Source organism: Bos taurus, chromosome 24 (assembly GCF_002263795.3).
Source record: "Bos taurus isolate L1 Dominette 01449 registration number 42190680 breed Hereford chromosome 24, ARS-UCD2.0, whole genome shotgun sequence".
Taxonomy (NCBI): domain Eukaryota; kingdom Metazoa; phylum Chordata; class Mammalia; order Artiodactyla; family Bovidae; genus Bos; species Bos taurus.
Window position 1 is genome coordinate 39,370,662 of NC_037351.1, and position 16,345 is coordinate 39,387,006.

Consider the following 16,345-nt stretch of genomic DNA (forward strand, 5'->3'; position numbering starts at 1 on the left):
GCCCTAATGTGCAGTCAGGGCCAGGGACCCTGGGTGAGAGGACGCCTGGGAGGAGGAGACCTGGGTGCCTCTAGGGGACAGCCTGCAGCCTCTCCCCCTCAGAGAGTTCTGGGGGCTGGACATTGCACTGTGGCTGAGCCCAGAGCTGGAGGCAGGAGATGCTGGGGGTGAATCCTGAGGCTCCGCCCATAGACTGGGGTTGGGGCTGAAGGAGACGATGCTGACCGCAGGGACAATGCTCAAGGACAACCTTCCTACCCCAGCATTACTCCACGCTGGGCTGATCCTTCCTGCTGTGGGGCTGCCCTGCCAACTGGAGGATGTTCAGTGACATCCCTGCCTTCTGCCAGCTAAGTGACAGGAACACCCCCAACACGCACAACTGCGACGAGAAATGAGTCCAGATGTTGCCGATGTCAGTGGGTAAGAGCCGTGGTGAGGAAGAAGGGCTCTCCCGGGAAGGCTCTGTGCCAGGCAAGGGCTGGGGTCACAGTAGGGAAATACACATAGAAAAGTGGGACCAGGAATTAGCTAAGACACACCCTGGTTGTGTCTCAATTCCTGGCTGCCTGGGGAAGCCACGCCAGCACCAGGGTCCCTGGGCCCTCATCCCAGGCTCAGGGATGTGCTCCAGAGACAGTCTCTTGTAAACACACGCTCCAGCAACTACTGTTCTCCAAAAGGAGCTGAAGTATTGCTTTGATGGTTTTCAGAGGTTAAAATATCCTCTTCTGGACAAACAAATACAAATTTAAAAAAAGGATCACATTCCCTCTTCTTAGTACTATGAGCCAAGAAATCACTGTCCATGTCAGAGGTAGACTGGGTTTTTAAATGGGTATAAATGACGTGCTAAACCAAAGAGTAAACAGAGCCACACCGCGGGCAGGTGGCCCAGCCCGCACAGCCTCACACTCCCTTCCTGTCTTTCTTGGGTCTGAAATTCTCTTTCTGGACAGAGATGCTGATGCTACTCAACCTACCTTTTTCCAAAGTAAAGAACAAGTTCAATGAAATCTAATGAGACAGACTTTACTGACTAGAATTTAAAATATCCAAAGGCCTGGATCATCATTTGGCATCATCACTCAATATTGCTAGTTAGGATTTCTTCCCCCTGAGAAATTCATTCTATGTTGAGCTTCAGGAGAAAGCCCATTTGCTACAGATTTTCTCAGCATACAGTAGGTGAACTTCACTGGGCCTCAGAGCAGCATCGGAAGGTTTCCCTTTCATGCTTCCCTTTGGCACGTGTCTCTGTCTTCATGTTGAGTTCAGCACAGAGAACTGGTCAGATGGTGCCAAGTCCACGGAGAAGGAGGCTGTTGTCCTGTCCTTCGTCTCTACCCAGGACCGCTGTGTGGATGCGGCTGCTTTCCTGAGGTGATGGTGGCCCAGTTGTAGCCCAGAGTGGCTGACCTTGACCTTGGTCTTGATGGGGGCAGCATACCTGGTTCCCCGAGTTCTCGGGGGTGCGGCATCACATAGTAGACACCCCGGTTTTGCTTTGGAAGGACACCGAGTCAGCGAGTTCCAGGGATGACGCAGCAGTTTGGAAAGACCAAGAACGATGACATTGTGCAGGCTCTGAGCTGGGCCCTTTGCCCCGCATGACTTCCCTCCCAGGCAACCTCGTGCAGACCAGCGGGCCCATTTCCTTCAGTGGGGCTGCTGCCCCCTTAAATCTCTCTTGATGCCCATGTTCCCATCTCGCTGAGCCAGCGCTGCCACGCGCCTGACTGTCCTGGTTCCAGGGCCACTGGGGACTGTGTCTCCAGCCTAGGTCTCTTTTGTCAACAGTGGAGTTGGTTAGTGGCCCCTTTTCATGGCCTGACTATTTAAGGCTGCTCTGCTTAGGCAGCGCCATCCTGACTTTTTCTCAGCACTCCCTCCTGTGCAAAGATTGTGTCCATTAACCATCTTTCAGAGTTAATGGACATGTAGGGAGCCCTTGGATGAGGCCGGGGAGATTGCACATGCTGCTTTAAAAGGCATTTTTGAATGTAAGAAATAAAAGTGACCTATAGACACCGGGCATCCCCGAGTGGCACCCTGTGATGAGTGTACACGTCACATCCACCTGCCTGTGCCCACGGACACCTGGCAGGAGGGGCTGCAGAAAATTCCCCTCCTAATTCACCCCCGTACTCGCACATCTGTCTCACAGCTGCTCTGGCAAGACACTTGCTATAAAGATGTGAACAGATATAAGACTAATTTAGCCCCTACTCTTAAATGCTTGCACCCATCTATAGAACACTTCCACGACTAGAGTAAGAAATACGCTCCCCAGGGACTACCCCTTGCGTGTGTGCTCACCCCCACGTTCCTAACGAAGGTTTCACAAAATGGGAGCCTCTGTAACGGGATGATGTGCTGTCGTCTGGTCTCGTCTCTCTGTTTAGAACCATTGCATTGACTTCATGGCCTGCCTGTGCTCTGAAAGAATCTGCTCTGGCAGAAAGAGCCAGAGAAACAGGAAAGGAGTTCAAAGTCAGCTGCCACTTCCGGGCTAGGTGCCGAGACCCGGGTAGGTAACAGAGCTTGGAGTGGAGGCCTCCTTCTGGCCAGGAAAGCAAACAAGAGGGACTGTCCTGTGTTGCATCTCCGGCCAGAGACAACAACCCGCCTTAAGTCTCCCCGGATGGCGCTTAACACGAGGGCCCACCAGTCATCTTCCACACGCCCTGTCCCTGGCCACTGAGCCCTGCTCCAGTCTCTGCCCCACGGGAACAAACAGCAGAGGAATAGCGCTCCCCCAAGCCCGCTCAGCTCCTCAAGTCCTCACTCCCTCACTCGCCACTCAATGCAGTCACGGGCTTCCCAGGTGGCTCAGTGGTAAAGAACCCACCTGCCAATGCCGGAGATGCAGGTTCAATCCCTGGGTTGGGAAGATTCCCTGGAGGAGGGCGTGACAGCCCACTCGAGTGTACTTGCCTGGGAAATTTCATGGACAGAGGAGTCCAGTGAGCTACAGTCCATGGGGTCCCAAAGAGTCGGACATGACTGAGCAACTGAGCATGCGTGCGCACAGACACTGTGGCCTCAGTGGATGAGACTAAGATGCCCCCTAGGGAGCCGCCTTGTTTTCAGCTGTACAAACAGAACCATCATCACAACACCCACACTTTGAACCTCCAAAGACTCTTCTTGGGGACCAATTTTGGTGCCAGAGAATGTGCTACAGAATGTGAGAATTCAGAGGGAAATTTAGGATGTGGTCCTTGTCCTCAGGGGCCTCTAATGGTAGTTAGCAAGTCAAAGGTATGTCAATGTTAGGGAATATCACAGGCTGTTGTCTCTGAGTTGCATCCCTGCGGGCGCCCATAGTCACAGAAGCCTCTCCAATGCCTTCTGTATCTTTAATCTAGAAATGTACAAGACCTCTTCCAGCAATGAAAGGCTGGGATCCCACGTGTACCCATTAAGGAGAGCTCAGAACTGTGACTGTGGCTTCCTGATCATTTTCCATGGCATCTTTGGTCCTCCCTCACCACCTCCCTTCTGAGACATGCCCCAGCCTGGGGAGACTTGTGCTGGGCCAGCTACTTTCCTTAATCACCCCCCAGACTCCACTTTATTCAGTGTCAGACTTGAAACTTATCAGATCAGAACCCTCTCCTCGCCGCCCCACCCCACACCCCCGCCAAACACAAATTTCCTAAAGAAACTCTAATGTTCTGAAACTAGAATTCTAAATTCTAAACATTCTGATATTCCATAAGAGTGATTCCTGCTCTGGGATAATGCTCCTCCCACTCTCCAGAAGTTAACAAAAGCTGTGACCCACCCCTTAAGGGAAAAAAATACACGCATATGAACCCACTCCAGTGTCCTTGCCTAGAGAATTCCGTGGACAGACCATGGGGTCACAAAGAGTCCAACATGACTGAGCAACTAACAACACACACACACACACACACACGCACACACACACAGTTTTCCCAAATCCCCTGCAGCCCAATCCCACAGCCCCAGCGGGAACCTTGTGACCTGGACACTCACTGCCGGCCTCTGCCTTCCCCGCTTCCTATGCTTCCTGGTCATGGACTCACTGGCCTCCATTCTTGGCCATGCTCTCTGGGGTTTGTGCCTGGTGAGGCCCCATCTGGTATTTCTGCCCCTGGTGTCACCTGCGGGGACCTGAACTCAGAAGATCCCACAATAAATTCATCATCTTATCCTCCAGCCCCCACACTGGATCCTGTCCCCAAAGTTCCATTTTTTGATGACGCCACTGCTTTCGCATTCTTCCCGATGAAGCCTGTGGGCTGCGTCGCTGACACATGATTATCCTAATTAAGTGCCAGGCCGTGTAGCAGAAGCTATAAGAGGAGTCAGCCTGGCTCATCTCACCTTTTCATCCTGTGTCCCGTCTACTTCCTGTGAGGCGGCTCTGCCCGCCGAACCCAGCCTGGCCCCTGCTCACGCTCACCTCCTAGCAGGTCTTTGCGGTTTGCACCTCCCTGAAGCACCAGCTTCAAAATAGGACTTTCGGCCTAAGACATGGGTACTGCCTGACTGGCCTGCATGCTCGGCCCAGGCTTGGCCCTTTCTCCACCCCAGGCCCACCTTCCTGAAGCCCAGTGGGCACATGCTTGGGGGTGAGACGTCAACTCAGGATGCAGCTCTGACTGTGTGACCTGAAGAGGTTCCTCGGTCTGCGGCGCCTCTACTTCCCTGTCTGTAAAATGGGCCAAGAAGCAAACGCGCCTCCTGATTGTGTGAATGCAGTTCACGATCATCGCTATCCCCTCCACTTCTGGTTTTCCTCCTGCGCTTGGTGTCCCTTCTTTTCTCCGCTTGGACATAGCCCACTTTTGCTTCAAAATCCAGCTCAAATGCCCTTGCTGTTCAACAGTCACTCAACAAATACTTACTGGGAGATCTACTCAGTGCTGGCCTCAGTGAGAGGCTCTGGGGTACAGGCCCAGGGAGTGGAGTGAGGTGTCCACCCACCTCTCAGGGTTCAGGGTCAGCTGAGTGAGCATCGACAATGCTGTTGGACATGTTTATATTAAAATCTAGTTCATTTTCCAAATTTGCTGTTATATTGAGTGCAGCACTTTCACAGCATCATCTTTTAGGATTTGAAATAGCTCAACTGGAATTCCATCACCTCCACTAGCTTTGTTCATAGTGATGCTTCCTGAGACCCACTTGACTTCACATTCCAGGATGTCTGGCTCTAGGTGACTATCACACTATCGTGGTTATCTGGGTCATGAAAATCTTTTTGTACAGTTCATCTGTGTATTCTTGCCACCTCTTCTTAATATCTTCTGCTTGGTCCATACCATTTCTGTCCTTTATTGTGCCCATCTTTGCATGAAATGTTTCCTTGGACTGCAAGGAGATCCAACGAGTCCATCCTAAAGGAAATCAGTCCTGAATATTCATTGGAAGGACTGATACTGAAGCTGAAACTCCAATACTTTGGCCACCTGATGCGAATAACTGACTCATTTGCAAAGACCCTGATGCTGGGAAAGATTGAAGGCAGGAGGAGAAGGGGATGAGATGGTTGGATGGCATCACTGACCTGAAGGACATGAGTTTGAGTAAGCTCCAGTAGTTGGTGATGGACAGGGAAGCCTGGCGTGCTGCAGTCCATGGGGTCGCAATGAGTCGGACACGACTGAGCCACTGACTGAACTGAATCCATTTTCCCCTCTGTCTGGCGTCTTGTGCCGCGTGGTGACCTACTTTACTAATAAACCTGAGGCTGACCTGCTCCCCTGTGGCTGCGGGTGGACACAGGGCAACAGGGAGCTACCTGGAAGGAGAACAGGGGCCCTGGTGCCTCGGGGTGGGGCAGGCAGAGGGATCCCCTTGGGCACAGTGCATGGGGGCTCACCAGGAGCTGCCAGGGCACATGCCTGGGGGCTCACATGGTACATATTTCCTCACAGGAAACCTGTGATGCGGGGCTGAAGTCTCAATCACCACCAGCCCAGGGGGCAGGCGGTTGAGCCAGCACTGGAGAAGGCTGGGGGCGGGGGGCATGCAGGGCCCACCCAGGGGCTTCACGAGCTTCCTCAGGCCAGGTCTGCTTCTCCCTCAAGTGTGGACCTGGAATTTGACACGGGGACTCTGCAACTAAGAGAAACCTGGCCGTGGGCAGGTCCACCACCCCAGCCCCGAGCAGCCTCTCAACCTCCTCCAGTGCCCATCCGGCCACCTTGCAGGCCTGCACGTCGGCCAAGCTGGCCCAGGGGAGGGTCCCGGAAAGGCTGGGCCGACAAGGAATACATGAAGACAGGCTGGTGCAGGGCCTGGGGCATCTGTGTAGCCAAGAGCCCTGCAAGAGAGGTAAGTGGGCGAGAGAGGCGACCTCCTGGGCATCCTCGTGGCCTCTCCCCGCTGAGGGCTAACCCGGTGGAACCCTGGACAGACAGCATCACTGCCCAGGTGTCACCCTCCACAACATAGCCACACTGCTGCAGCTCTGTTTCAAAACCACAGTCGTGAGAAACAGACGTTGTGAAGGCCCAAGACCACGGCCATTTGCTAAGCGGGTTCGAATAATCTCTGTGACCCGCTGATGGCAAGGAGGAGCCGGCCTGTCTCTGCACTGGCCTCTCTCCCTTAGTCGGGAGGCAGGGAAGGTGCAGAGCCTCGATGGATGCAGCCCTAAGTGGACTGCACCAGCCGCCTGGATGCACAGCACACAAAGCCTGTTTCCCTCCTGTAAGCCGCCACCTTCATCACCATGGGCCCGGGTCCAGGTCTGGCTCCCAGGGTGCCCCGGCGGGGTGGCATTGGGTGTGGGACGTAGCTCAGGATCCTGGGGGAACACCTGGATGCCAGCTGCTGCTGTGAGTCCCTGCAGGTACGACAACCTCGGGGGACTCAGGGAAGAGGCTGCAGCTGAGAGCGGAGCCCCAGTCAGGCCCTCCGAATGGGGTGCTCCCTGGGGACCAGAGCTCTGAGTGGCCTTGGCCCTAAGGCTGCAAGGGTGCCCGCCGCTCTCGCCAAGGAGTCAGCGTCCACTTCCGCCCACACTCCTCCCCAGCCTTTCTGAACAGCCTTTTCCACCTTCAAAAGGGACTTTACTCTTCTATTATATCCAGACATTCATATGGAGCTATGGATGTCAATGGGTTTCCCAGCTGGCCCTAGTGGTAAAGAACCCACCTGCCAATGCAGGAGACATAGAGATGCGAGCTTGATCCCTGGGTGGGGAAGATCCTCTGGAGGTAGGACATGGCAAGCCACTCCAGTATTCTTGCCTGGAGAATCCCATGGACAGAGGAGCCTGGCGGGCTATAATCCATGGAGTTGCAAAGAGTCCGACAGGACTGAAGCGAGTTAGAACGCACAAGTCTCAATTCCCTCATTATTTTGCTTTGAATATACAAACAGGCAAGGACAAAATCACTACAGAGATTCCAGAGAAAACTCTGGACTTTATAGTGACATCTTTTAAGATTCTTTCAACACGCATTAGCCAAGTAAAGCTGTTGATATTTTAAAGGCTCTGAAAGGGAAGATCACAAAACGAACTGTCTTTAGCCCTCTCCGTCTGCCTTTACTAATGTAGCAGACAGGGTAAGTAAGCAGCGCTCAGTCGTGTCTGATTCTTTCGTGTCTTCACTATGGACTGTAGCCCGCCAGGCTCCTCTGTCCAGGGGATTCTCCAGGCAAGAATGCTGGAGTGGGTTGCCATGTCCTCCTCCAAGGGAATCTTCTCGACCCAGGGATCAAACCCAGGTCTCCTTCGGCTCCTGCACCTCAGGCAGAGTCTTTACTGCTGAGTCACCAGGAAAACCCTATCATGCATATATTTCCACCTCAAATTAATTACAGTTGTTAGTAGGTGAGGTTGCCCTGCATTCTACATGCTCACAGTCACCTACTGGTTAGTGATCAGAAAGGGAGCCTGTCCACATGCCCATCTCTGCCTGACCACCGCACACAGACATCCTGCATTTTACTCCCGTGTGCTCTCTATACAGAGAGACAGACAGCAAAATTGCGGCCCTCTCCCAAATTCTTCTGCTCCAGTTGCCAGCAGAGGCAAATTCATTTCTAGATGCGAACTGTCCGACACTGACCTTTTTAGTATGTAAATAGGTTATCTCCTCTGAGTCGTTCAGCCAACAGTGTGTAAGGCTGAAACTTCACGTCTTCTTCGCAAAGCCAGTAGGTTTACAAGTGTGAATGTTCCTTAATGAAGTCGTCAGGTTGGACAGGAGCGTATACAAAACAAGCCCTGGAAAGCCAGGGAGGAAGCATCACAACAGAGGTCTGCAGTTCCGGACATGCAGAATCGCCAGGGCTCTCCTGGGAAGCCAGGAGTTAAAAGCTCTGTGCTCTTAGGGATTAAGACCTGAGCCAAAACCCAGCTTTATTCTGGAAAAGAACTGCCGTATCCATCAGCTGGTTGCTTTCACTGAAATGCCATGGGCTTAAAAAACACATCACATATGTCTCAAACCCATGCCCTGGATGAACCAATCACGTGTGGTTTCCAAGATATCAGGATTCTGAAAAGACATCAGGAGTGAGGCTCATGTTTTGGAGGAACAAAGATGTCCAGTGGCAGGGATCACGTTCCTGAAGGCCTCTGAAATGCAAAAAAATAAAACAAAACAAAAAACACACCAAACCTCACTGGGCTCCAAAAAAGGGAATTTTCCACACGTTCATTTGGGAAACAGATTGCCTTGGGCACGGAGCAGCCACTTGGAAATGAACCCAAGGTGTGGTTGGCAGCTCTGCTGAACAGCACTAGACTCTTCCATCCACTGCTCCCACGGCTCCCACCCTGGAGGACAGGGATGCAGTTCAAGTGGCGGGACGGCCTTGGGCTCACCGCTCAAGGCAGGGAGGGGCCAACGTGGTGCCGCGCACTTGAGCACATTGTGGTCTCAGGTCTGTGTCCCCACTAAATGAATCTGTCTGTTTGGGGGAAGGTGGAGGCTGGATTTTCTGAAGGTTTAGCAAACCTCAGGTGGTGCTAGTGGTAAAGAACCCACCCGCCAATGCAGGAGACAAAATGAGACATGAGTTCAATCCGTGGGTCTGGAAGATCCCCTGACGGAGGACATGGCAATCCACTTCAGTATCTTCGCCCGGAGAATCCCACGGACAGAGGAGCCTGGCGGGCTGTCGTGTTGCAGAAAGTCGGACACGACTGAGCAACTAACATTTTCACACTCTCACATTTTGACCTAGATGCTAATTTTACACATTCATGATATCGTACACAAATGACAGTCTCCCTAATTTCCAAGATTACAAGAGATTGGAGGGAAGCTCTGACATCTATCACGTGCCTATGTGGTGGGATAAGAGATGGCATGACTTTTTCTGGAACTAATTGACTATTGTTTCCCATTTATATGATTATAATTTAATTTAAATTACAATTTAAAAATTACATATTTTATAAGTATTAGTAAAAATACCTACTAAGGAACTATGTCCAGGTAACTTCTAAGCAAGTATTCCAAACCTACCATATTAGTGCATGTGGGCTAGGTTGCTTCAGTCATGTCTGACTCTTTGCAACTCCATAGACTGTAGCCTGCCAGGCTCCTCTGTCCATGGGATTTTCCAGGCAAGAATACTGGAGTGGGTTGCCATGCCCTCCTCCAAGGGATCTTCCCATCCCAGGGATCGAACCCGCATCTCTTATGTCTCCTGCATTGGCAGGCAGTTTCTTTACCACTAGTGCCACCTGGGAAGCACCGCCCCCCATATCAGACATTCCAGTAACAACGGGCACCTGAGGACATGTGCCAGGGCTTCATCACCTCAGCAGAGACATGGCAATTTCCTTGGTTCACTACTTCAGCGTGGGCACGGAAATAATCAACACTGGTGGGTCTCTGTTCGGGGAGCCCCGAGTCACTCATACAGCAGGGAGACAGTCTATTGTAAATGGAGCCTCATTTCCGATGCAAAGGGGACCCTGTGATGACCAGGTAAGTCCCTTTCTCAAGTAAATGACACCCGTACACAAAACCCTGCCTTCACCTCTGTTGAAAGTAACTGCGACCAGGATCTGTGATTTTTTTCTGGAAAGGCTGCCTTCCACTGAAGATCCTGTGGGAGTCCCGAGAATGAGGTTATGTCTGAAGGACTGAGGCTGATGGATTTTTCAGTTGCAGGATCAATGTTAATGAGTTAGGAAAGGAAGTAGTTTCTGTGGTTTAGTCGCTAAGTCAGGTCTGACTCTTTGTGACCCCAGGCTCCTCTGTCCATGGGATTCTTCAGGCAAGAATACTGGAGTGGGTTGCCATGCCCTCCTTCAGGGGATCTTCCTGACCCAGGCATCAAACCTGAGTCTTCTGCATTGGCAAGTGGATTCTCTACCACTGAACTACCAGGGAAGCCCTAAGAAAATGTTTAATGTATTTAATTATGTAACTGTAACAATGCCAGATATCCCCCACATAACTATATGGGGGAAATGCCATTCTACTTCAGACTTTGAACAGGAGTGGGGAATTCTGGGGAGCCCCCCCTCCCACCCGGATCCCTCATCTGTCTGTGTTATTCTTTCAAACATTGGCTAATTTTGCTTATGTTCTCATTTCTTTCTTGGTGAAGAAATGATGTGCTAAAGTAATTTGCATGGAGTGAATCTGAACCTTGTTTCTCAATTATTTTTGGACTTTGGTTTTCTTGAATCTTATGTCATAATCTAAGAGTCTTTAGGAGAATTTTTCTCAGAAGAAAAAATATTACGGGTGTTGATGAGTGGTCCAAATCTTATCGTTCAATTATAGGTAGGGAAATGGAACACCATCGCTTGGGCTGCCAGTTGTGCTTCCTTAATGATTAGAAAAACACGTAACTCTCAACTTTTCCTTCCTGGGAGCCCCAGATAACAGTGATCCAGGGAGGAGGAATGATTTGACAAAAGCTTTTACCTGCTGGCTGAAACTAAACAGGCTATTTATAAACTGCTCTGAAATGTAAGTAAAAAGCTCTACCCACAAGTTCTAATGAGAGAGCTGGGTGGAAGAGGGAAGACAGAAAGGAAAAACATAATGGACTGAACCAAAGGCAGTAATGTGACCGGCAGCACAGGGCAGTGGGGCAGGGGCTGGGGGGGTGGGGGGCGGTGAAGAGATAGATCCAGTTAAGACAGACCTGGAAGGGAAATGCAGGCAAAGAATGTCCTATCCAATACTAGGTGAAACGCTCAGCTTTTCCTGCTCAAAGCTGCTACAATTCAGCCCTCTTCTCCTTTGCCTCCCAAGCTGACCCCACCCCACAAGGCCCAGCTCTCATATAGCACTAAGTGCCAGGCATTGTTTTAAGGCACAAAGAGGGAATGGAACTTGCCCAAGAACCTTCTAGAAAGTGGCAGAGTCAGGACCTGCCGCTGGGCTGTCTGGCCTCCCGGTCTGTGCCCTTGGTCTTGACATTACACAGCCTTATGAAGGGACCGATGGGCATTTACGGAATCGAGGAATATTATCAACACACAAAGACTGGTCTGGAAATGAAGATTTAGGAAGAATCCACGGGGAGGAAGTTACTCACCTGCCTGGGAGGTAGGAGTTGGGCCTTGAGGTGTGACATCTATGGGGTCAAGGTTAGAGCACACGAGATCAGGGTAAAAGACACAGAAGAGAGAGGAGATTTGTAATAAGGGGCTTATGGGGGGCGGGGAGAGGGCACTGCAGATGTATTTCAGGAGACAGTCTAAGTCAAGAGGCAGATTCTGTGGTCAGGGTTGGGGGATGGATGCGGCTGAGGGTCAGAGAAGAACACTGTGTCAGAGTGACTCTGAATGTGCCCGCCATACGTGGGGCCAGCCAGCAGCCTGGGTGTGATCATGCCATCCTGGCTTAGGTCTGGTGAGTAAGAGTGACCTGGTCAGAGAGAGCAGTCAATTCACAGAAGTGTTGGTGGGGCAGCTGGGGCCCCTGAGAAAAAAGTGAGAGGCTGAAGGAGACGCAGGCTTTGACCTGCTCCATTCGGACCATGGAAGGGGCTTCCCAGGTGGCGCTAGTGGTAAAGAACCTGTCTGCCAATGTAGGAGATAAAAGACACGGGTTCGATCCCTGGGTGGGGAAGATCCCCTGGAGAAGGACATGACAAGCCACGCCACTATTCTTGCCTGGAGAATCCCATGGCAGAGGAACCTGGCGGGATACAGTTTGTGGGGTTGCAAAGACTTGAATGTGATTGAGCGCATATGTGTTCGGAAGTTGGATCAGTAAAGGCACAGAAACAAGAACACCTTTCACCTGCAGGATACCCCCCGCCCCGCCCCGCCAGAAGCGCAGCTAACAGGATATGTGGTCGATCCCCACCCCAGGGGAGGCTGGGGTTCCAGATGTGTGGGTACCTAGTGACCTGGCTGCAGTCCCCAGTCCCAGGACCAGCGAAGCGCAGAGGTGGGATCAAAGCCAGTCCCGGACTCCCGCCCCCCGTCACCCCTCTTCCCACAGACCTCGTGCTGTTTCTCATCTCCACGAGGTTTACGTGTTGTGTTCTCCGCAGCGTCGTAGAGGTTGAGGTTGGTGGTTCAGTCACTAAGTCGTGTCCAGCTCTTTGAAACTTCATGGGCTGCAGCACGCCAGGCTTCCCTGTCCTTCACTATCTCCCGAAGTTTGCTCAGGTTCATGTCCACTGAGTCAGTGATGCCATGCAACCATCTCATCCGTCACGAACGAGGTGACCTTTAATAAACCTTCTCTGGGAGCCTCTGCTGGGAGGTTTTCTCTCCCTTCTCTCCTCTGGTGGCGGCAAGGTTTTTTTTTCTGTTGTTTCCTTTTTCTAAACTTTACAATGTGCTCTTGAGGAAAGATTTCAAAACAGGCACTGTTAAACTCTGCTAAGCACAGAATGAACAGTTCTGAGCCAGGGAGCACTGTCCCCTGTGAGGAGCTGCCTGCAGGCGCGGCCAGGCTGCTGTGACGTGGGGACAGAGCCCCGGACTCGGCAACAGGCCGCCCCGTGCACGCCTGTGTGCGCCGCGTGTCCCACTTCTGGAGCCGCAGGTTTCTCCATTGGAAGATGGCGTGAGTCAGCAACAAGGCAGGATTCTCATGGGAACAGGGTTCCTTTGATGGGGCAGGACTGTGTGAATGTGAGGCACTGCTCCCTTTTGGGGTCTCTTTTCTACCTTCCTCTCCCCTTCCCTTCCCTTCCTCTCCTTTCGTGAGTGGGCGGGCTGGCCCCTCTGTTTCTGGGGACTTTGCTGAGGCCCACGTCTGGCTGTCTGTCAGGCCCCAGGTCCCACACCTTGGGGGCCCTCACAAGGGAGATGCCTTGGTGGGGATGTGGGGTGGAGAAGGGTCTGCGCGGCCCCTACATTGAGGGGCTGTATGTCAGCTCTTGCTGTCTGCGTCCAGCTGGCGTGTCTGGCCACAGTGGGCAGCACAGACCAGTGAGACCCCAGTCTTATCTTGCCATTAGTTCCAAGCTCTTCTCCCCCATTTTAATGACCATCACAGTACATGACATGTGTCTCCCACACGCAGACGGCCAGTTGGTAAAAGCTCATAAAACAAAACAGAAATGACCCAAAGTAGGTTAGTGCAAGGGTGAGCAACAGAAGCTCCGAAATAATTCTCAAACAATATATGCTTTGGGGATTTAGCCAAGGGAGCTGATAAACTAGGCCATTCAAATATATTATGCCAATATTTTCTCTGGCAAGAGATTGCTTGTCGGATTTGCATCCAGTTTCACTTCAGGACTTAATTCCTTTTTAGAAAAAAAAAAACAAAAAAAACTGGAGGAAAATTTTCCACAAGCTGTATTTTACTTAGACCCAGATCCAAAGCCTGATCAATGCATTATTACAATATATAATTAAGCATAATTACATTAAAATATTAAACCACAATCAGCTATTAGAAATAATGAAATTTCTTGCATAAAGCCATCGTATGAATTACTCTGGTGATTGTCAGACTCCCTCATCAAGAGGCTCTGCCCGAAACGGCAGGCACTTCACTTGCCAGAGTGCTGCAGCCAAATCTGCAAATCTGAGGACCTGAGCGGGATCAGGGTTGGGGTGAGGGGACAGGTCCCACTAAAGCTGCGGTGTTACAGGAGGTCATCCTCTAATGATGTCCCTCGGATAGACACTTCTGTGGCATGAACAGCTGAATTCCAACAGTAATAAACATTGTTCTAAAACAATTAAAGTACTAATAGAATTTTGGGCTATGTGATAATAGACAAGGCAGTAAAGCAATTCTACGGTAAAAGCAATTGTCAGAGGGGCCCTGGATGATCTACTCACAGTGCTGGCTGGTATCCTGCAAATTCTTGTTTTTGTAATCGAGAATGTAAATTATATTTAGCTCAAGGCAGCATTTGAATTTAAATCCTAAAAAAAAAGTCTAGTTTCTATAACGCAGTTTAAAGCCATCTTGCTCACACTACTCATCTGCTTGGCCGACTCTCTTTCTATAGGAAAGTAAGTGGTCGGTCATTAGACAAAACATCTTGGATCAGCAGGCTTCATTGAATCTTCAGAGAAATGAGGCTTCAAGGTAATTCTGTCAATTTATATGTGTGTGTGTGTGCTCAGTCGTGTCTGACTCTTTGCAACCCCACAGATTGTAGCCTGTCAGGCTCCTCTGTCCATGGGATTCTTCAGGCAAGAATACTGGAGTAGATTGCTATTTCCTTCTCCAAGGGATCTTCCTGACCCAGGGATGGAACCTGCACTTCCTACATTGCTTGCAGATTCTTTACCACTTGAGCCACCTGGGAAGCCCTTGTATCCACATACACACGTATGTATGCATATTTTATTCCTCACTTTGGCATATTTCAGGTTTTTTTGCAAGTAATGTATTGATATATGGGCTCAGTTGGTAGTTCTCAAGCCATATTAGAATCACCTGTGGAGATTTTTAAATCTGGTGATGCCCAAACCAGTTAAGTCAGACTTTCTGGGGTGTCGATGGGAGTGGGCACTGATGCCTTTATGAACTCCTGCACCAGGGCTGAGGATCGCAAGCCTGGAGCCGTATATCCATCCTCACCAACAGTCCTGCCCTCTTCTCTCCTCCTGTGGGGGCTGCTTCTGAACGGAGACCCTGAAGGTGACTAAAAGGTGGCCATTCCAGGAGGCAGGGTCAGCTCTGGGGCCTCCAGTCCAGGGGGCTGGTGGAGTGGGTGGGGGTGGGTAAACGGGTGAGCACGGCCCCTACTTGTAGGAGGGGGCCCCCAGAGCTAGCCTGTTGTGCCATCAGGAAGGTGGGGCTGCCTGATTTTCCAGAGAAGCCAGAAGTCTGCATTTTTACATGAAAATCTCTCGGTTTTTAAATGCTCACAAAGGATTAAACATTTATGAAAACCCTGTGCCGGCCACACAAGCAGGTGCTTGGCCAAGCCTGCAAATACCAATTCACAACGTCTGAGCAAGCACAAATCCCCTGAATGCAAGGGTAACTGGATAAATATTTGCAGAAGGAAACATGAGCAGTGTCTGGAAAGTTGTCATTTTTTGAACAGGAGAGGTAAATCTCTATTTGCTTACTTGTAATTTAGTGGTGCTCTCCAGTACCAAGGAGTGTCACTTACGTTAACAATCCCTCAGAAAGAGTTTGCTATGTGAAGGACAACTTAAACCCACAGGTATACAGCCACTGTAAACTAAACATACAATCCCCTACCCTGACTTGACCCTGAGTCTCAGGGCAGAGCTTCTCAGGCTCTGCTGTGCTGGGTCTTCCGGGGGTTTTGCTCATGTATTGATAGAATGGGTGGTGGGGAACTGAGGTTCTGTCATTGCTACAAGCTCTCTGGTGATGCTCCCGTGATGGTTCTCAGGATCAGACTTTGAGAAGCAAAGACTTAAAAGTCACGTAGGCTGGTTATAACCCCAGGAACTTTCCAAACAAGAAGCCTGATTCTCTCTGAAGGCGGAACCCTGTGTTTTTCCACTGTGCCTGGCACCTCTTAGGAGCTCAGTAAATAATGGTGCAGTGAATTAATCAACGTGTAGGGTACGGATGTGAGAGCTGGACCATAAGAAAGGCTTTGCGCAGAAGAACTGATGCTTTAGAATTATAGTGCTGGACACGACTGAGCAACTGAACAACCGCAATTAAATAAAAAGGAACTAAGGTAGAAGCCATGAACAATACAAGCCACGGACCTTTCCTGGAATAGGACAGAGACCTCGCACGGAAATGCAGCATTTTAGAGGGAGAAGGAGCTGATCCACCATGTATCCGCCCCACTCATTTCCCTGCAATGGAGGCCCTGTAACATGATCCATGGATCACCCTGCCTTCCTTGCTGTAATAAAGAACCCCTTCCTGTTTTACCACAGCAGTGCTTGTCTACAGCAATTACTTTATTTTGCCTGAAGCGTACTACCGTGGAAAGAGTGGGCATGGATTTTAGAGTC